Source organism: Trichomycterus rosablanca, chromosome 4, assembly GCF_030014385.1.
Source record: "Trichomycterus rosablanca isolate fTriRos1 chromosome 4, fTriRos1.hap1, whole genome shotgun sequence".
Taxonomy (NCBI): Eukaryota; Metazoa; Chordata; class Actinopteri; order Siluriformes; family Trichomycteridae; genus Trichomycterus; species Trichomycterus rosablanca.
The window spans coordinates 54,110,651-54,130,437 of record NC_085991.1 but is presented as its reverse complement, the minus strand read 5'-3'; the positions used below and the strand labels follow the sequence as shown (position 1 = coordinate 54,130,437).

The window sequence follows — 19,787 nt, the reverse complement described above, 5'->3', positions numbered from 1 at the left end:
CTTCTTGCATCCCTGGAAACTTTGCAATGTGCAGCAGAAGGAGTCCAAGCAGTATTCCACTAAAATGAACCTGGGTCTTGCTGGGAGCCTCCACTCATCCACAGGACTTGATCACTTCTACTGGTCCCCTCCCTTTCCAGAAATTTAAAAGCTCTTTGTCTGAATCCCAGCTGTGACATCAGCAAACTCACCGTGCAGCCATTGGAGGAAAGGGGTGTGAAAGCTCTCTGCTAGTCCTGATAGACCAATAATGTGGTGGCACACAGCTGGGGTGATGGTGAAAGCTGTTGTGCAGTTGTTCTCTTTGTTGATGTGATGCAGAGAGATCAGCTGACTGCTAAAAGACCTCCTAGCACAATTACTCACCAAAGAACAAGTCTTGGAGACCAACTCCCCTTCACAGAGCCACAAAGACAAAACCAGCACTTGCTTGCAGCAACGGGTTCTAACAGGGTGGTGCTTTTGTCGCCTGCGTTGGTGGTATAGTGGTGAGCATAGCTGCCTTCCAACCAGCTGCCTACCCTTTAACCAGCAGGTGCCAAGTGAACAAAAAGTAGCTTGCAACTCCTTTCATATTGCTCGCTGCAACATAATTCCACCATCTCAGCCAGGAAGGTCTGAAGCTGGGCATGTGCAGCATTGGTGGTTCAGTGGTAGAATCCAGCCAAACAGGAGCTGTACACAGGGACAGTGGCCATTCTTCTAATATCATGGAAAGGCCCTTGTTCTACTTAATGTCACCAAGACCAAACAGTGTTACCTTCAAGGAATGTGCCACGTGCAGTTTGAGAAGACTCAAAAAGAAAATCAGATGCAGACTAGTCACTCTTCCATGCCATGCGCTTAGCGGCAAAAACAATGCCGTCTCCCCGTCGGGGAATCGAACCCCGGTCTTCCGCGTGACAGGCGGAGATAGTGTCCACTATACTAACGAGGACGAGCAAAAGGGGCATCGATTAGGCATACCTCCCTGAAACTCTCACCACTTGAGGTGAACAGAAAGGCCACCTGCAGCAAAGATGTTTCTGCCCGGTTTCGAACCGGGGACCTTTCGCGTGTTAGGCGAACGTGATGACCACTACACTACAGAAACTAACTGAGTGGGGCACTTCCTGGCTGCGGCTTTGTGTCTGGAATAAACTGAAATTCAAAACCTAGATGAAGGAAGAATGTTGTCATGCGAAGCATAAAAAGTCTCAGCTGCTTCTGCCCGGTTTCGAACCTGGGACCTTTCGCGTGTAAAGCCAACGTGATGACCACAACACTACAGAAACTGAGTTGGGCACCTCCTGGCTGCAGCTTAGTGTCTGGATTAAAAAGGGACTCAAAACAGACATATGGGCAGAAAGTTATCAAGCGATGCATAAAGGGTAAGCATTGTTTCTGCCTGGTTTCGAACCAGGGACCTTTCGCGTGTGAGGCGAACGTGATGACCACTACACTACAGAAACTGCACGCCTCAGCTCAGTGCCACTTGTGTTGCAGCACTCATCAGAGGCTTCACTCAAACTGGCTCAGTAACATAAGCCTCCCACTCCAAACTAATTCAGTACAACCAGTGAGAAAGATCTCAGTCATGGTCATGAAACTTTGAAATGAAACTTACAGATGAGAGAGCAGATTTGCAGAAAGGCACCCAGGTGTTCTCCTGCTTCCACAGGGCTATGAGAGTCTCCTTGCATCCCTGGAAACTTTGCAATGTGCAGCAGAAGGAGTCCAAGCGGTATTCCACTAAAATGAACCTGGGTCTTGCTGGGAGCCTCCACTCATCCACAGGACTTGATCACTTCTACTGGTCCCCTCCCTTTCCAGAAATTCAAAAGCTCTTTGTCTGAATCCCAGCTGTGACATCAGCAAACTCACCGTGCAGCTATTGGAGGAAAGGGGTGTGAAAGCTCTCTGCTAGTCCTGATAGACCAATAATGTGGTGGCACACAGCTGTGGTGATGGTGAAAGCTGTTGTGCAGTTGTTCTCTTTGTTGATGTGATGCAGAGAGATCAGCTGACTGCTAAAAGACCTCCTAGCACAATTACTCACCAAAGAACAAGTCTTGGAGACCAACTCCCCTTCACAGAGCCACAAAGACAAAACCAGCACTTGCTTGCAGCAACGGGTTCTAACAGGGTGGTGCTTTTGTCGCCTGCGTTGGTGGTATTGTGGTGAGCATAGCTACCTTCCAAGCAGTTGACCCGGGTTCGATTCCCGGCCAACGCATACCCTTTAACCAGCAGGTGCCAAGGGAACAAAAAGTTGCTTGAAACTCCTTTCATATTGCTCGCTGCAACATAATTCCACCATCTCAGCCAGGAAGGTCTGAAGCTGGGCATGTGCAGCATTGGTGGTTCAGTGGTAGAATTCTCGCCTGCCACGCGGGAGGCCCGGGTTCGATTCCCGGCCAATGCATCGACTGCTTTTTCTTCACTAGAGACAAGCGTAACCTGAGGCAATCTGAAATCCAGCCAAACAGGAGCTGTACACAGGGACAGTGGCCATTCTTCTAATCTCATGGAAAGGCCCTTTTTCTACTTAATGTCACCAAGACCAAACAGTGTTACCTTCAAGGAATGTGCCACGTGCAGTTTGAGAAGACTCAAAAAGAAAATCAGATGCAGACTAGTCACTCTTCCATGCCATGCGCTTAGCGGCAAAAACAATGCCGTCTCCCAATCGGGGAATCGAACCCCGGTCTTCCGCGTGACAGCCGGAGATACTGTCCACTATACTAACGAGGACGAGCAAAAGGGGCATCGATTAGGCATACCTCCCTGAAACTCTCACCACTTGAGGTGAACAGAAAGGCCACCTGCAGCAAAGATGTTTCTGCCCGGTTTCGAACCGGGGACCTTTCGCGTGTTAGGCGAACGTGATGACCACTACACTACAGAAACTAACTGAGTAGGGCACTTCCTGGCTGCAGCTTTGTGTCTGGAATAAACTGAAATTCAAAACCTAGATGAAGGAAGAATGTTGTCATGCGAAGCATAAAAAGTCTCAGCTGCTTCTGCCCGGTTTCGAACCGGGGACCTTTCGCGTGTAAAGCCAACGTGATGACCACTACACTACAGAAACTGAGATGGGCATCTCCTGGCTGCAGCTTAGTGTCTGGATTAAAAAGGGACTCAAAACAAACATATGGGCAGAAAGTTATCAAGCGATGCAGAAAGGGTAAGCATTGTTTCTGCCCGGTTTCGAACCGGAGACCTTTCGCGTGTGAGGCGAACGTGATGACCACTACACTACAGAAACTGCATGCCTCAGCTCAGTGCCACTTGTGTTGCAGCACTCATCAGAGGCTTCACTCATCCAAAGAACTGGCTCAATTCTACTGACTAAGTCATGGGCCATGGGCTTACCAACAACAAAAAGCTAAAGCAGCAAACACGTGTCTGTGTGCCTTTAAAGCAGAGAAAGCAAAAGTAGCACTTGCAGCAACACAAAAGCATGGCATCAAAGTGTGAAGCCAGGCAAACGGCACAAGACACAAGCACCCAGTCCCTACAGCTAAGCACAAACTGCAGCTTCCACAAGCAGCCTTTGCATTATGCTAAATGGCCAAACTGGCTCAGTAACATAAGCCTCCCACTCCAAACTAATTCAGTACAACCAGTGAGAAAGATCTCAGTCATGGTCAATGAAACTTTGAAATGAAACTTACAGATGAGAGAGCAGATTTGCAGAAAGGCACCCAGGTGTTCTCCTGCTTCCACAGGGCTATGAGAGTCTCCTTGCATCCCTGGAAACTTTGCAATGTGCAGCAGAAGGATTCCAAGCAGTATTCCACTTAAATGAACCTGGGTCTTGCTGGGAGCCTCCACTCATCCACAGGACTTGATCACTTCTACTGGTCCCCTCCCTTTCCAGAAATTCAAAAGCTCTTTGTCTGAATCCCAGCTGTGACATCAGCAAACTCACCGTGCAGCTATTGGAGGAAAGGGGTGTGAAAGCTCTCTGCTAGTCCTGATAGACCAATAATGTGGTGGCACACAGCTGTGGTGATGGTGAAAGCTGTTGTGCAGTTGTTCTCTTTGTTGATGTGATGCAGAGAGATCAGCTGACTGCTAAAAGACCTCCTAGCACAATTACTCACCAAAGAACAAGTCTTGGAGACCAACTCCCCTTCACAGAGCCACAAAGACAAAACCAGCACTTGCTTGCAGCAACGGGTTCTAACAGGGTGGTGCTTTTGTCGCCTGCGTTGGTGGTATTGTGGTGAGCATAGCTGCCTTCCAAGCAGTTGACCCGGGTTCGATTCCCGGCCAACGCATACCCTTTAACCAGCAGGTGCCAAGGGAACAAAAAGTTGCTTGAAACTCCTTTCATATTGCTCGCTGCAACATAATTCCACCATCTCAGCCAGGAAGGTCTGAAGCTGGGCATGTGCAGCATTGGTGGTTCAGTGGTAGAATCCAGCCAAACAGGAGCTGTACACAGGGACAGTGGCCATTCTTCTAATCTCATGGAAAGGCCTTTGTTCTACTTAATGTCACCAAGACCAAACAGTGTTACCTTCAAGGAATGTGCCACGTGCAGTTTGAGAAGACCCAAAAAGAAAATCAGATGCAGACTAGTCACTCTTCCATGCCATGCGCTTAGCGGCAAAAACAATGCCGTCTCCCCGTCGGGGAATCGAACCCCGGTCTTCCGCGTGACAGGCGGAGATACTGTCCACTATACTAACGAGGACGAGCAAAAGGGGCATCGATTAGGCATACCTCCCTGAAACTCTCACCACTTGAGGTGAAAAGAAAGGCCACCTGCAGAAAAGATGTTTCTGCCCGGTTTCGAACCGGGGACCTTTCTCGTGTTAGGCGAACGTGATGACCACTACACTACAGAAACTAACTGAGTGGGGCACTTCCTGGCTGCGGCTTTGTGTCTGGAATAAACTGAAATTCAAAACCTAGATGAAGGAAGAATGTTGTCATGCGAAGCATAAAAAGTCTCAGCTGCTTCTGCCCGGTTTCGAACCGGGGACCTTTCATGTGTAAAGCCAACGTGATGACCACTACACTACAGAAACTGAGTTGGGCACCTGCTGGCTGCAGCTTAGTGTCTGGATTAAAAAGGGACTCAAAACAGACATATGGGCAGAAAGTTATCCAGCGATGCATAAAGGGTAAGCATTGTTTCTGCCCGGTTTCGAACCGGGGACCTTTCGCGTGTGAGGCGAACGTGATGACCACTACACTACAGAAACTAACTGAGTGGGGCACTTCCTGGCTGCGGCTTTGTGTCTGGAATAAACTGAAATTCAAAACCTAGATGAAGGAAGAATGTTGTCATGCGAAGCATAAAAAGTCTCAACTGCTTCTGCCCGAATTCGAACCGGGCACCATTCGCGTGTAAAGCGAACGTGATGACCACTACACTACAGAAACTGAGTTCGGCACCTACTGGCTGCAGCTTAGTGTCTGGATTAAAAAGGGACTCAAAACACACATATGGGCAGAAAGTTATCAAGCGATGCATAAAGGGTAAGCATTGTTTCTGCCCGGTTTCGAACCAGGGACCTTTCACGTGTGAGGCGAACGTGATGACCACTACACTACAGAAACTGCATGCTTCAGCTCAGTGCCACTTGTGTTGCAGCACTCATCAGAGGCTTCACTCATCCAAAGAACTGGCTCAATTCTACTGACTAAGTCGTGGGCCATGGGCTTACCAACAACAAAAAGCTAAAGCAGCAAACACGTGTCTGTGTGCCTTTAAAGCAGAGAAAGCAAAAGTAGCACTTGCAGCAACACAAAAGCATGGCATCAAAGTGTGAAGCCAGGCAAACGGCACAAGACACAAGCACCCAGTCCCTACAGCTAAGCACAAACTGCAGCTTCCACAAGCAGCCTTTGCTTTATGCTAAATGGCCAATCTGGCTCAGTAACATAAGCCTCCCACTCCAAACTAATTCAGTACAACAAGTGAGAAAGATCTCAGTCATGGTCAATGAAACTTTGAAATGAAACTTACAGATGAGAGAGCAGATTTGCAGAAAGGCACCCAGGTGTTCTCCTGCTTCCACAGGGCTATGAGAGTCTCCTTGCATCCCTGGAAACTTTGCAATGTGCAGCAGAAGGAGTCCAAGCAGTATTCCACTAAAATGAACCTGGGTCTTGCTGGGAGCCTCCACTCATCCACAGGACTTGATCACTTCTACTGGTCCCCTCCCTTTCCAGAAATTCAAAAGCTCTTTGTCTGAATCCCAGCTGTGACATCAGCAAACTCACCGTGCAGCCATTGGAGGAAAGGGGTGTGAAAGCTCTCTGCTAGTCCTGATAGACCAATAATGTGGTGGCACACAGCTGGGGTGATGGTGAAAGCTGTTGTGCAGTTGTTCTCTTTGTTGATGTGATGCAGAGAGATCAGCTGACTGCTAAAAGACCTCCTAGCACAATTACTCACCAAAGAACAAGTCTTGGAGACCAACTCCCCTTCACAGAGCCACAAAGACAAAACCAGCACTTGCTTGCAGCAACGGGTTCTAACAGGGTGGTGCTTTTGTCGCCTGCGTTGGTGGTATAGTGGTGAGCATAGCTGCCTTCCAAGCAGTTGACCCGGGTTCGATTCCCGGCCAACGCATACCCTTTAACCAGTAGGTGCCAAGGGAACAAAAAGTAGCTTGCAACTCCTTTCATATTGCTCGCTGCAACATAATTCCACCATCTCAGCCAGGAAGGTCTGAAGCTGGGCATGTGCAGCATTGGTGGTTCAGTGGTAGAATTCTCGCCTGCCACGCGGGAGGCCCGGGTTCGATTCCCGGCCAATGCATCGACTGCTTTTTCTTCACTAGAGACAAGCTGTAACCTGAGGCAATCTGAAATCCAGCCAAACAGGAGCTGTACACAGGGACAGTGGCCATTCTTCTAATCTCATGGAAAGGCCCTTGTTCTACTTAATGTCACCAAGACCAAACAGTGTTACCTTCAAGAAATGTGCCACGTGCAGTTTGAGAAGACTCAAAAAGAAAATCAGATGCAGACTAGTCACTCTTCCATGCCATGCGCTTAGCGGCAAAAACAATGCCGTCTCCCCGTCGGGGAATCGAACCCCGGTCTTCCGCGTGACAGGCGGAGATACTGTCCACTATACTAACGAGGACGAGCAAACGGGGCATCGATTAGGCATACCTCTCTGAAACCCTCACCACTTGAGGTGAACAGAAAAGCCACCTGCAGCAAAGATGTTTCTGCCCGGTTTCGAACCGGGGACCTTTGCGTGTTAGGCGAACGTGATGACCACTACACTACAGAAACTGAGTGGGGGCACTTCCTGGCTGCAGCTTTGTGTCTGGAATAAACTGAAATTCAAAATCTAGATGAAGGAAGAATGTTGTCATGCGAAGCATAAAAAGTCTCAGCTGCTTCTGCCCGGTTTCGAACCGGGGACCTTTCGCGTGTAAAGCGAACGTGATGACCACTACACTAAAGAAACTGCATGCCTCAGCTCAGTGCCACTTGTGTTGCAGCACTCATCAGAGGCTTCACTCATCCAAAGAACTGGCTCAATTCTACTGACTAAGTCATGGGCCATGGGCTTACCAACAACAAAAAGCTAAAGCAGCAAACACGTGTCTGTGTGCCTTTAAAGCAGAGAAAGCTAAATTAGCACTTGCAGCAACACAAAAGCATGGCATCAAAGTGTGAAGCCAGGCAAACGGCACAAGACACAAGCACCCAGTCCCTACAGCTAAGCACAAACTGCAGCTTCCACAAGCAGCCTTTGCTTTATGCTAAATGGCCAAACTGGCTCAGTAACATAAGCCTCCCACTCCAAACTAATTCAGTACAACAAGTGAGAAAGATCTCAGTCATGGTCAATGAAACTTTGAAATGAAACTTACAGATGAGAGAGCAGATTTGCAGAAAGGCACCCAGGTGTTCTCTTGCTTCCACAGGGCTATGAGAGTCTCCTTGCATCCCTGGAAACTTTGCAATGTGCAGCAGAAGGAGTCCAAGCAGTATTCCACTAAAATGAACCTGGGTCTTGCTGGGAGCCTCCACTCATCCACAGGACTTGATCACTTCTACTGGTCCCCTCCCTTTCCAGAAATTCAAAAGCTCTTTGTCTGAATCCCAGCTGTGACATCAGCAAACTCACCGTGCAGCCATTGGAGGAAAGGGGTGTGAAAGCTCTCTGCTAGTCCTGATAGACCAATAATGTGGTGGCACACAGCTGGGGTGATGGTGAAAGCTGTTGTGCAGTTGTTCTCTTTGTTGATGTGATGCAGAGAGATCAGCTGACTGCTAAAAGACCTCCTAGCACAATTACTCACCAAAGAACAAGTCTTGGAGACCAACTCCCCTTCACAGAGCCACAAAGACAAAACCAGCACTTGCTTGCAGCAACGGGTTCTAACAGGGTGGTGCTTTTGTCGCCTGCGTTGGTGGTATAGTGGTGAGCATAGCTGCCTTCCAAGCAATTGACCCGGGTTCGATTCCCGGCCAACGCATACCCTTTAACCAGCAGGTGCCAAGGGAACAAAAAGTAGCTTGCAACTCCTTTCATATTGCTCGCTGCAACATAATTCCACCATCTCAGCCAGGAAGGTCTGAAGCTGGGCATGTGCAGCATTGGTGGTTCAGTGGTAGAATCCAGCCAAACAGGAGCTGTACACAGGGACAGTGGCCATTCTTCTAATCTCATGGAAAGGCCCTTGTTCTACTTAATGTCACCAAGACCAAACAGTGTTACCTTCAAGGAATGTGCCACGTGCAGTTTGAGAAGACTCAAAAAGAAAATCAGATGCAGACTAGTCACTCTTCCATGCCATGCGCTTGGCGGCAAAAACAACGCCTTCTCCCAGTCGGGGAATCGAACCCCGGTCTTCCGCGTGACAGGCGGAGATACTGTCCACTATACTAACGAGGACGAGCAAAAGGGGCATCGATTAGGCATACCTCCCTGAAACTCTCACCACTTGAGGTGAACAGAAAGGCCACCTGCAGCAAAGATGTTTCTGCCCGGTTTCGAACCGGGGACCTTTCGCGTGTTAGGCGAACGTGATGACCACTACACTACAGAAACTAACTGAGTGGGGCACTTCCTGGCTGCAGCTTTGTGTCTGGAATAAACTGAAATTCAAAACCTAGATGAAGGAAGAATGTTGTCATGCGAAGCATAAAAAGTCTCAGCTGCTTCTGCCCGGTTTCGAACCGGGGACCTTTCGCGTGTAAAGCGAACGTGATGACCACTACACTACAGAAACTGAGTCGAGCACCTCCTGGCTGCAGCTTAGTGTCTGGATTAAAAAGGGACTCAAAACACAAATATGGGCAGAAAGTTATCAAGCGATGCATAAAGGGTAAGCATTGTTTCTGCCCGGTTTGGAACCGGGGACCTTTCGCGTGTGAGGCGAACGTGATGACCACTACACTACAGAAACTGCATGCCTCAGCTCAGTGCCACTTGTGTTGCAGCACTCATCAGAGGCTTCACTCATCCAAAGAACTGGCTCAATTCTACTGACTAAGTCATGGGCCATGGGCTTACCAACAACAAAAAGCTAAAGCAGCAAACACGTGTCTGTGTGCCTTTAAAGCAGAGAAAGCAAAAGTAGCACTTGCAGCAACACAAAAGCATGGCATCAAAGTGTGAAGCCAGGCAAACGGCACAAGACACAAGCACCCAGTCCCTACAGCTAAGCACAAACTGCAGCTTCCACAAGCAGCCTTTGCATTATGCTAAATGGCCAAACTGGCTCAGTAACATAAGCCTCCCACTCTAAACTAATTCAGTACAACAAGTGAGAAAGATCTCAGTCATGGTCAATGAAACTTTGAAATGAAACTTACAGATGAGAGAGCAGATTTGCAGAAAGGCACCCAGGTGTTCTCCTGCTTCCACAGGGCTATGAGAGTCTCCTTGCATCCCTGGAAACTTTGCAATGTGCAGCAGAAGGAGTCCAAGCAGTATTCCACTAAAATGAACCTGGGTCTTGCTGGGAGCCTCCACTCATCCACAGGACTTGATCACTTCTACTGGTCCCCTCCCTTTCCAGAAATTCAAAAGCTCTTTGTCTGAATCCCAGCTGTGACATCAGCAAACTCACCGTGCAGCTATTGGAGGAAAGGGGTGTGAAAGCTCTCTGCTTGTCCTGATAGACCAATAATGTGGTGGCACACAGCTGTGGTGATGGTGAAAGCTGTTGTGCAGTTGTTCTCTTTGTTGATGTGATGCAGAGAGATCAGCTGACTGCTAAAAGACCTCCTAGCACAATTACTCACCAAAGAACATGTCTTGGAGACCAACTCCCCTTCACAGAGCCACAAAGACAAAACCAGCACTTGCTTGCAGCAACGGGTTCTAACAGGGTGGTGCTTTTGTCGCCTGCGTTGGTGGTATAGTGGTGAGCATACCCGGCCAACGCATACCCTTTAACCAGCAGGTGCCAAGGGAACAAAAAGTTGCTTGAAACTCCTTTCATATTGCTCGCTGCAACATAATTCCACCATCGAAGCCAGGAAGCATTGGTGGTTCAGTGGTAGAATTCTCGCCTGCCACGCGGGAGGTCCGGGTTCGATTCCCGGCCAATGCATCGACTGCTTTTTCTTCACTAGAGACAAGCGTAACCTGAGGCAATCTGAAATCCAGCCAAACAGGAGCTGTTCACAGGGACAGTGGCCATTCTTCTAATCTCATGGAAAGGCCCTTGTTCTACTTAATGTCACCAAGACCAAACAGTGTTACCTTCAAGGAATGTGCCACGTGCAGTTTGAGAAGACTCAAAAAGAAAATCAGATGCAGACTAGTCACTCTTCCATGCCATGCGCTTAGCGGCATCTTTGGCGCCGCGGATGTGGCTGCCTGTTGCAACAGCTCCTGCTCATGTTTGAGTTTTTTCTACTTTTTTCCTTTCTTGTACGTACTTAAGTTTTTCCTTTTTGTTAGCTAAGTGTTTGTACTTGTTTTTATGCACAATGGACACCAAACTTGTGCTTGTTATTGTTTTTGCACTATTTTTTTCGCTGTTTACGACTGTGTCTGGAGATCCCTTGCGGAGCCACGCTCCTATTGTTTACACCAGGGATCAGCTGTTAGCGCTTAGCAACACAGCTGTGCTACCGCATGAGAGGCACGACATCCCCCGCGAGCTGAGGAGGAGGAAGCGGGGGAGACGGGCTGGAGCTCTACGTCGGGATAGAAAGAGACGTTGTAAACCGGTTCTTCCTTCCATCGTTATGGGGAACGTAAGATCTCTCACCAATAAGATGGACGAGCTGACGGCGCTAACGCGGCATCAGAGGGAGTATCGGGAGTGTAGCGTTATGGTGTTTACAGAGTCCTGGCTCAACACGCTCATCCCGGACACGCTCGTATCTCTGGACGGCTTTCACCTCATCCGAGCGGACAGGACAGCGGAGAGCGGTAAGAGGAAGGGAGGAGGACTGGCAGTATTTGTGAATGAAAGATGGTGTAACTCTGGGCACATCGCTATTAAGGAACAGATCTGCTGTAAGAACATTGAACTGTTAGCCGTTAGCATGAGACCGTACTATCTCCCGAGGGAATTCTCGCACGTTATTGCGATAGCTGCGTATGTCCCGCCCTCTGCTAACGCTGACGCTGCCTGTGACGTCCTGCACGCAGCTGTGTGCAGGCTGCAGACACAGCACCCACAAGCCCTCCTTCTCATCTCAGGAGACTTTAATCATGTTTCTCCATCCTCCACTCTGTCCACCTTCACACAATATGTAACCTGCCACACCAGAGACAATAAAATACTGGACTTGTTTTATGCCAACACTAAGGAGGCTTATAACTCATCACCTCTCCCTCCCCTTGGAAGATCTGATCACAATCTGGTTCATCTTCTGCCGGTGTACAAACCCCTTGTGCACAGAGAACCAGCAGTCACCCGCACAGTTAAGAAATGGTCTAAGGAGACTGAAGAGGCTCTAAAGGACTGTTTTGAAACAACAGTGTGGGAAGAACTGTGTGACCCTAATGGGGAGGACATTGACAGTCTCACTCATTGCATCACGGATTATGTCAACTTCTGTGTGGAGAACACTGTCCCCACCAAGACTGTTCGGTGTTTCTCCAACAATAAGCCATGGATAAATCCTGACATAAAGGCTCTCCTAAAAAAGAAAAAGAGGGCCTTCAGATCGGGCGATAAGGATGAGCTGAAAGCTGTGCAGAGAGAACTGAGAAGGAAGATCAGAGAGGGGAAAGCTGGCTACAGGAAGAAGCTGGAAGAAGAACTACAGCAGAAAAATGTCAGTGGAGTTTGGAAAGGCCTTAAAACCATCTCTGGTCACAAGAAGCCCGACTCCCAGGTGGTGGGGGACCAGAAGTGGGTGAACGAACTCAATTTGTTCTTCAATAGATTTGATCACTCACATGTCCATCCCCCTACACAGACATCACAGCTGTACCCCCCTTCTGTGGCACCACCAACATGCTGCCCTCCCCCGTCTCTCACACTCACGCCCTTATCACAGCCACCCCCTACTGGTTCATCTGCTGGCAACTTTAACTTCCCATTCACGCACTCCAACACCCAGCCTCCATGCTCCAATCTGTCCTTCACAACAGCCCAGGTGAGGAATGAGCTGAAGAAAATCAAAGTGAAGAAAGCTGCGTGTCCAGATGGCATCAGTGCCAGGCTCCTCAAGTCCTGTGCAGATCAGCTGTGCGGGGTAGTCGAGCACATGTTTAACCTGAGTCTGAAGCTGGGAAGAGTACCACAGCTGTGGAAAACATCTTGTGTGGTACCTGTGCCAAAAACACAGCACCCAAAGGACCTAAACAGCTACAGACCGGTGGCACTGACTTCACATTTGATGAAATCACTGGAGAGGCTGGTCCTTACCCATCTCCGCCCTCTGGTGAACCCATCCATGGACCCTCTTCAGTTTGCTTACCAGCCTGGCGTTGGGGTGGATGATGCCATCATCCATCTGTTACACGGAGCTCTTTCTCACCTGGAGAAGCCTGGGAGCACTGTGAGAATAACCTTCTTCGATTTCTCCAGTGCTTTTAACACCATACGGCCGGGGCTCCTGAAGGACAAACTGGATCATGTTGGAGTGGACAGTCACCTGTCCAATTGGATACTGGACTACCTCAGCAACCGACCACAGTATCTGAGGGCACGGGACTGTGTGTCTGATATGGTGGTCAGCAGCACAGGGGCCCCTCAGGGAACGGTCTTGGCACCATTCCTCTTCACCCTGTACACGGCTGACTTCATGTACAGATCACCGGACTGTCACCTCCAGAAGTTCTCTGATGACTCAGCAATTGTCGGACTTATAAACAATGACGAGGACAGCGAGTACAGAGAACTGATCCAGGACTTCATGGACTGGTGTCTGCTGAACCACCTCCAGTTAAACGTGGGGAAGACCAAAGAACTGGTGGTGGATTTCCGCAGGTGCAGGTCCACCTTGCCACCGGTGAACATCCAAGGAATGGACATTGAGAGAGTGGACTCTTATAAGTACCTGGGTGTTCATCTAAACAACAAACTGGACTGGTCAGTTAACACTAACGCACTTTATAAAAAAGGTCAGAGTAGACTCTACCTACTCAGGAGACTGAGGTCATTTGGAGTGCGGGGGGCACTCCTAAGGACTTTCTTTGACACAGTGGTGGCATCAGCCATCTTTTACGGAGTGGTATGCTGGGGCAGTAGCATCTCTACAGCGGACAGGAAGAGACTGAACAAACTCATTAAGAGGGCCGGCTCTGTCCTGGGGAGCCCCTTAGACCCAGTGCAGGTGGTGGGAGACAGAAGGATGTTAGCCAAGCTGGCATCCATGCTGGAGAATGATTCCCACCCCATGCATGAGACTCTGGCAGCACTGGGCAGCTCCTTCAGTGACAGGCTGCTTCACCCTAAATGTGGGAAGGAGCGGTACCGTAGGTCCTTCCTTCCTGCTGCTGTTAGATTATACAACCAGCACTGCTCCAGATAGATCACACACACACTTTAAATTATTATTCATTAAAATGTGCAATTTTTTTTCCCCCATGTGTAACTATTACAATGTGCAATATTCTCACGTGCAGTTATTGTAAATATTTGTAAATATTTTTAGAGTTTTCTGACTTTTTATTATTATTGTTATACATTGTACTATTTTTTTTTTTTTTTTTTTATCGTCTATTTTTATTTTTTTACTGAGTGCTGTACTATCCCTTTGCTGCTGCAACAATGTGAATTTCCCCATTGTGGGACTAATAAAGGATTATCTTATCTTATCTTATCTTAAAAACAATGCCGTCTCCCCGTCGGGGAATCGAACCCCGGTCTTCCGCATGACAGGCGGAGATACTGTCCACTATACTAACGAGGACGAGCAAAAGGGGCATCGATTAGGCATACCTCCCTGAAACTCTCACCACTTGAGGTGAACAGAAAGGCCACCTGCAGCAAAGATGTTTCTGCCCGGTTTCGAACCGGGGACCTTTCGCGTGTTAGGCGAACGTGATGACCACTACACTACAGGAACTAACTGAGTGGGGCACTTCCTGGCTGCAGCTTTGTGTCTGGAATAAACTGAAATTCAAAACCTAGATGAAGGAAGAATGTTGTCATGCGAAGCATAAAAAGTCTTAGCTGCTTCTGCCCGGTTTCGAACCGGGGACCTTTCGCGTGTTAGGCGAACGTGATGACCACTACACTACAGAAACTGAGTCGAGCACCTCCTGGCTGCAGCTTAGTGTCTGGATTAAAAAGGGACTCAAAACACAAATATGGGCAGAAAGTTATCAAGCGATGCATAAAGGGTAAGCATTGTTTCTGCCCGGTTTCGAACCGGGGACCTTTCGCGTGTGAGGCGAACGTGATGACCACTACACTACAGAAACTGCATGCCTCAGCTCAGTGCCACTTGTGTTGCAGCACTCATCAGAGGCTTCACTCATCCAAAGAACTGGCTCAATTCTACTGACTAAGTCATGGGCCATGGGCTTACCAACAACAAAAAGCTAAAGCAGCAAACACGTGTCTGTGTGCCTTTAAAGCAGAGAAAGCAAAAGTAGCACTTGCAGCAACACAAAAGCATGGCATCAAAGTGTGAAGCCAGGCAAACGGCACAAGACACAAGCACCCAGTCCCTACAGCTAAGCACAAACTGCAGCTTCCACAAGCAGCCTTTGCATTATGCTAAATGGCCAAACTGGCTCAGTAACATAAGCCTCCCACTCCAAACTAATTCAGTACAACAAGTGAGAAAGATCTCAGTCATGGTCAATGAAACTTTGAAATGAAACTTACAGATGAGAGAGCAGATTTGCAGAAAGGCACCCAGGTGTTCTCCTGCTTCCACAGGGCTATGAGAGTCTCCTTGCATCCCTGGAAACTTTGCAATGTGCAGCAGAAGGAGTCCAAGCAGTATTCCACTAAAATGAACCTGGGTCTTGCTGGGAGCCTCCACTCATCCACAGGACTTGATCACTTCTACTGGTCCCCTCCCTTTCCAGAAATTCAAAAGCTCTTTGTCTGAATCCCAGCTGTGACATCAGCAAACTCACCGTGCAGCCATTGGAGGAAAGGGGTGTGAAAGCTCTCTGCTAGTCCTGATAGACCAATAATGTGGTGGCACACAGCTGGGGTGATGGTGAAAGCTGTTGTGCAGTTGTTCTCTTTGTTGATGTGATGCAGAGAGATCAGCTGACTGCTAAAAGACCTCCTAGCACAATTACTCACCAAAGAACAAGTCTTGGAGACCAACTCCCCTTCACAGAGCCACAAAGACAAAACCAGCACTTCCTTGCAGCAACGGGTTCTAACAGGGTGGTGCTTTTGTCGCCTGCGTTGGTGGTATAGTGGTGAGCATAGCTGCCTTTCAAACAGTTGACCCGGGTTCGATTCCCGGCCAACGCATACCCTTTAACCAGCAGGTGCCAAGGGAACAAAAAGTAGCTTGCAACTCCTTTCATATTGCTCGCTGCAACATAATTCCACCATCTCAGCCAGGAAGGTCTGAAGCTGGGCATGTGCAGCATTGGTGGTTCAGTGGTAGAATCCAGCCAAACAGGAGCTGTACACAGGGACAGTGGCCATTCTTCTAATCTCATGGAAAGGCCCTTGTTCTACTTAATGTCACCAAGACCAAACAGTGTTACCTTCAAGGAATGTGCCACGTGCAGTTTGAGAAGACTCAAAAAGAAAATCAGATGCAGACTAGTCACTCTTCCAGGCCATGCGCTTAGCGGCAAAAACAATGCCGACTCCTCGTCGGGGAATCGAACCCCGGTCTTTAAGCAGAGAAAGCAAAAGTAGCACTTGCAGCAACACAAAAGTATGGCATCAAAGTGTGAAGCCAGGCAAACGGCACAAGACACAAGCACCCAGTCCCTACAGCTAAGCACAAACTGCAGCTTCCACAAGCAGCCTTTGCTTTATGCTAAATGGCCAAACTGGCTCAGTAACATAAGCCTCCCACTCCAAACTAATTCAGTACAACAAGTGAGAAAGATCTCAGTCATGGTCAATGAAACTTTGAAAAGAAACTTACAGATGAGAGAGCAGATTTGCAGAAAGGCACCCAGGTGTTCTCCTGCTTCCACAGGGCTATGAGAGTCTCCTTGCATCCCTGGAAACTTTGCAATGTGCAGCAGAAGGAGTCCAAGCAGTATTCCACTAAAATGAACCTGGGTCTTGCTGGGAGCCTCCACTCATCCACAGGACTTGATCACTTCTACTGGTCCCCTCCCTTTCCAGAAATTCAAAAGAGGCTTGTTCGACTTAACCCGACGCTGCGCAGACCGATCGCCGCCTGGCTCGGTACGGTGCATGCCGGTTAGTTTATTTTGTCCGACTTGCGTCGGCGCCACCGGCGCGTCACGATGACAGACTGGTTATAATCTCGCGAGAGCGGCGCGGCTGCAGGCGGTGGAACCGGTCCCTGCAGTTGCTCTCCACGGGCTGCGCTGCCTGAGAGACGGCTTGATGACGACAGAGCTTAATCCTCATTGGCTAGAAGCTCCGCTGAATCCTCTGGCGGTTGTTTCGTTTCATTCTAAAATGTAAATCTCAGTTTATTTGTCTTAAAGACCTGATATGTGCGAAATACTATCATGCTTTCTAGTAGCATGACAGTTTATTTTCGTACAAATTGCAACATATGTCATAATTATCATTCCATATCATGAAAAGACTCAAGTAGGCTACCTGATATTCTTTAATGTAACAGATCTTTTTATCTTGATGTTTTTCTAGAACTTCTGATGGTTCTTGTCTTCTAATTTTATTAATATAAAGCAATCTGAATTGCTTTAATATTTTATATCTTAACTGTTTTAATACCACTATCACTATTACACTTTGATTTATTTTTCATTCTTCTCTGTAAACTTTGTAAACATTTTAAATATGCTACATAAATAAAAATGTGTGGATGTGCATGGTGTCATGTTTCTTTACAAGAACCAAGGCCAGAAGGTAAGCTGTTCTGGAAGAACAAAACAATCTTGTTCAGATGATGATTGTGTTAAGAGATTCATCTTCAATAAACCACAGCCACTATTCATCATCAATGCCTAAATAACTGATGTGTCCATGCTCGAAGAAGCACAAACTTCTACACAATTGTACAATGTACTTATTAACCACATTATTCATTAGCGACTCATACTGGGCACATTGGTGAGCATACTGAAGTTTACTGTTTAACAATGCATCTATAAAATACAGTGGTGTGCGAACATTTGGGCACCCTGGTCACAATTACTGTTACTGTGAACAGTTAAGCAAGTTGAACATAAAATGATCTCCAACAGGCATGAAGTTAAAGATGACACAAAACATTTTTTTTGTTATGTCTCTATAATAAACTGCATCTTGGTTGTGAGGTTGTAGTGAATGCTGTTCATCATTCTCTTCATCCTGCACATCATCACCTTGGTCTCCTGGCTCCAAGCAAACATTGTGTAGAATGCAACAAGCTGACACTGCTGAGCTGATGGACTGGACATTCCTCATGTGCAGGCATCAGAGTCTCCTAAACTTTGCTTTCAGAAATCCAGTGAGAATGATAGAATAGAACTGTTTCCTGTTAAAATATGCCAGGGGGTTGTCACAGTGTGGCTTCTGAATATGAATGTGGCATCCATCTACTGCACAGATAGTGTTTGGAAATCCAGCTGCTTGAAAGCCTAACAAAGAATTGTGCAGGGTTTGTCCTAAAGGACAGGAAATGTGGTGTGCCATGTGTGTATTTACCAGAGTACAAAACTCATGGAGATGTTTGGCAAGAGTGGATTTTGTGATACTGAATCGGTCTGAAATACCCCTATATGACTCCTGGTTCGAGTGTCCATAGACAGGCTAGGACACTCTTTGTCAGTGGCAATTTTGTTTGCTGTGGATTCATATAGACAGGGCCAAACGTGTTTATAAGATCCTAAATAGTAAGTGAGAGAAAAGACGGTTATCATGATAACATCTGGATGATTATGTGGCTTCCACATACTCTACGTACCTCCACTTGTCCTTTGGTGAGTCTGAAATGACCTCTAAATTCTGAGAGACTATAGAGGGGGACAACATCCTCTACAAAATGTTGTGTTTTTGGAACAAGCCTAAAGAAGGGTAAATGTGATTAATTCCTTACGTAGACAAAATAATTATATAGACCAGGGGTCCTCAAACTTTTTAACCAAAGGGCCAGATTACTGTTCTTCAGTGTTTCGGGGGCCGGACCGCAGGTGAAATAGTAAACACACCCAAAAAAGCTATTTACTATGTATACTGGATGTATTGTCTGTGCTTTGTATAATTGTACTTCATAATGGTAATGCAGAAATTGTATTTATTTCAATAATTTCCATTATCCTTCCTCATACAGTGTGAACTGTGAGTCTGCTTTTGCCTGACGACAGTAAGCGTCAGGTTCCATATTTGTTACTGCCAGTCATAATAGCTAATAAATGTTGATCAGTGAGTCTGGATCTGGTTGGAGATTTAAGGTGTTTCAACTTCGAAAAAGTCTGCTCACAGAAGCATCGGGCCGTAGTTTGATGACCCCTGATATAGACAGTTTGGACTTTAAGCCACTTTGACACAATATAATTGCAGTCTATTTACCATATACACAACCATAATGATTAAGGTCTGATTGAGTGCACTTTATAATTTCCATCTAATTATTTTTGGAACACTTTTACATTGTTTATCACATTCACAGATTCTACCTTGAACAAATTATATATTTGGAATTATGTATTCTTACGTTTTCATGTGAAATGTTTCAATAGTCTTGAAAAATAGGCTACTTAGTTAAGGTCTATTTATTTAAATTGTTGTAGACAGATATTTAAATCTATTCATTAACATAAATATGTGTTTGATAACATGTTTGTTAGAACTTTTCTTTCTTTTTTTTCAATCTACAATCTACAAGATAAATGAATGATGAGTAAAACTATATTTATTTACAGAAACTTATTTTGACACTTTATGGTCATCTATATTCACCACTATGGATTTGGAAAACAAACGCTGGGCTTAACCTGCTCAATGATCAAGAATGTTTAGTTCGATTTTAGTTAGATTCGCTTCATCAGCCACGCAGAACGCAAACGCCACGAGATCCGCTGTAGCTCACGTGGGTTGCAGGTGGCGACTGTCCGACTTGACGGCTTTCTTTTAACCTCCTCCCCCAACTGCAACCGGCAGCTCTCGCTGACCACCAAGGCGAGGCGCAGTTCATCTCGAACAAGCCTAAGCTCTTTGTCTGAATCCCAGCTGTGACATCAGCAAACTCACCGTGCAGCCATTGGAGGAAAGGGGTGTGAAAGCTCTCTGCTAGTCCTGATAGACCAATAATGTGGTGGCACA

The 19,787-nt window shown here is 47.2% G+C and overlaps 18 non-coding genes across 18 annotated transcripts; 7 read left to right on the top strand and 11 right to left on the bottom strand.

The window, feature by feature from the left end:
- Positions 1 to 1,020: 1,020 nt before the first annotated feature.
- On the bottom strand, positions 1,021 to 1,093 carry trnav-aac (transfer RNA valine (anticodon AAC)). Its single transcript has one exon. It is a non-coding gene; the product is annotated as a tRNA-Val (tRNA).
- A 285-nt stretch (positions 1,094 to 1,378) lies between these two features.
- On the bottom strand, positions 1,379 to 1,451 carry trnav-cac (transfer RNA valine (anticodon CAC)). The gene has a single exon. It is a non-coding gene; the product is annotated as a tRNA-Val (tRNA).
- Positions 1,452 to 2,333: 882 nt separating this feature from the next.
- On the top strand, positions 2,334 to 2,404 carry trnag-gcc (transfer RNA glycine (anticodon GCC)). The gene has a single exon. It is a non-coding gene; the product is annotated as a tRNA-Gly (tRNA).
- Positions 2,405 to 2,816: 412 nt separating this feature from the next.
- On the bottom strand, positions 2,817 to 2,889 carry trnav-aac (transfer RNA valine (anticodon AAC)). Its single transcript has one exon. It is a non-coding gene; the product is annotated as a tRNA-Val (tRNA).
- A 108-nt stretch (positions 2,890 to 2,997) lies between these two features.
- On the bottom strand, positions 2,998 to 3,070 carry trnav-uac (transfer RNA valine (anticodon UAC)). The gene has a single exon. It is a non-coding gene; the product is annotated as a tRNA-Val (tRNA).
- Positions 3,071 to 4,193: 1,123 nt separating this feature from the next.
- trnag-ucc (transfer RNA glycine (anticodon UCC)) lies at positions 4,194 to 4,265 on the top strand. The gene has a single exon. It is a non-coding gene; the product is annotated as a tRNA-Gly (tRNA).
- A 347-nt stretch (positions 4,266 to 4,612) lies between these two features.
- On the bottom strand, positions 4,613 to 4,684 carry trnad-guc (transfer RNA aspartic acid (anticodon GUC)). The gene has a single exon. It is a non-coding gene; the product is annotated as a tRNA-Asp (tRNA).
- Positions 4,685 to 5,125: 441 nt separating this feature from the next.
- Positions 5,126 to 5,198, bottom strand: trnav-cac (transfer RNA valine (anticodon CAC)). Its single transcript has one exon. It is a non-coding gene; the product is annotated as a tRNA-Val (tRNA).
- Positions 5,199 to 6,502: 1,304 nt separating this feature from the next.
- Positions 6,503 to 6,574, top strand: trnag-ucc (transfer RNA glycine (anticodon UCC)). The gene has a single exon. It is a non-coding gene; the product is annotated as a tRNA-Gly (tRNA).
- A 118-nt stretch (positions 6,575 to 6,692) lies between these two features.
- On the top strand, positions 6,693 to 6,763 carry trnag-gcc (transfer RNA glycine (anticodon GCC)). Its single transcript has one exon. It is a non-coding gene; the product is annotated as a tRNA-Gly (tRNA).
- A 258-nt stretch (positions 6,764 to 7,021) lies between these two features.
- trnad-guc (transfer RNA aspartic acid (anticodon GUC)) lies at positions 7,022 to 7,093 on the bottom strand. The gene has a single exon. It is a non-coding gene; the product is annotated as a tRNA-Asp (tRNA).
- Positions 7,094 to 8,372: 1,279 nt separating this feature from the next.
- trnag-ucc (transfer RNA glycine (anticodon UCC)) lies at positions 8,373 to 8,444 on the top strand. The gene has a single exon. It is a non-coding gene; the product is annotated as a tRNA-Gly (tRNA).
- A 502-nt stretch (positions 8,445 to 8,946) lies between these two features.
- Positions 8,947 to 9,019, bottom strand: trnav-aac (transfer RNA valine (anticodon AAC)). The gene has a single exon. It is a non-coding gene; the product is annotated as a tRNA-Val (tRNA).
- A 108-nt stretch (positions 9,020 to 9,127) lies between these two features.
- Positions 9,128 to 9,200, bottom strand: trnav-uac (transfer RNA valine (anticodon UAC)). Its single transcript has one exon. It is a non-coding gene; the product is annotated as a tRNA-Val (tRNA).
- Positions 9,201 to 10,458: 1,258 nt separating this feature from the next.
- trnag-gcc (transfer RNA glycine (anticodon GCC)) lies at positions 10,459 to 10,529 on the top strand. The gene has a single exon. It is a non-coding gene; the product is annotated as a tRNA-Gly (tRNA).
- Positions 10,530 to 14,226: 3,697 nt separating this feature from the next.
- On the bottom strand, positions 14,227 to 14,298 carry trnad-guc (transfer RNA aspartic acid (anticodon GUC)). The gene has a single exon. It is a non-coding gene; the product is annotated as a tRNA-Asp (tRNA).
- Positions 14,299 to 14,739: 441 nt separating this feature from the next.
- Positions 14,740 to 14,812, bottom strand: trnav-cac (transfer RNA valine (anticodon CAC)). The gene has a single exon. It is a non-coding gene; the product is annotated as a tRNA-Val (tRNA).
- Positions 14,813 to 15,758: 946 nt separating this feature from the next.
- Positions 15,759 to 15,830, top strand: trnae-uuc (transfer RNA glutamic acid (anticodon UUC)). Its single transcript has one exon. It is a non-coding gene; the product is annotated as a tRNA-Glu (tRNA).
- The last annotated feature ends 3,957 nt before the right edge of the window (positions 15,831 to 19,787 follow it).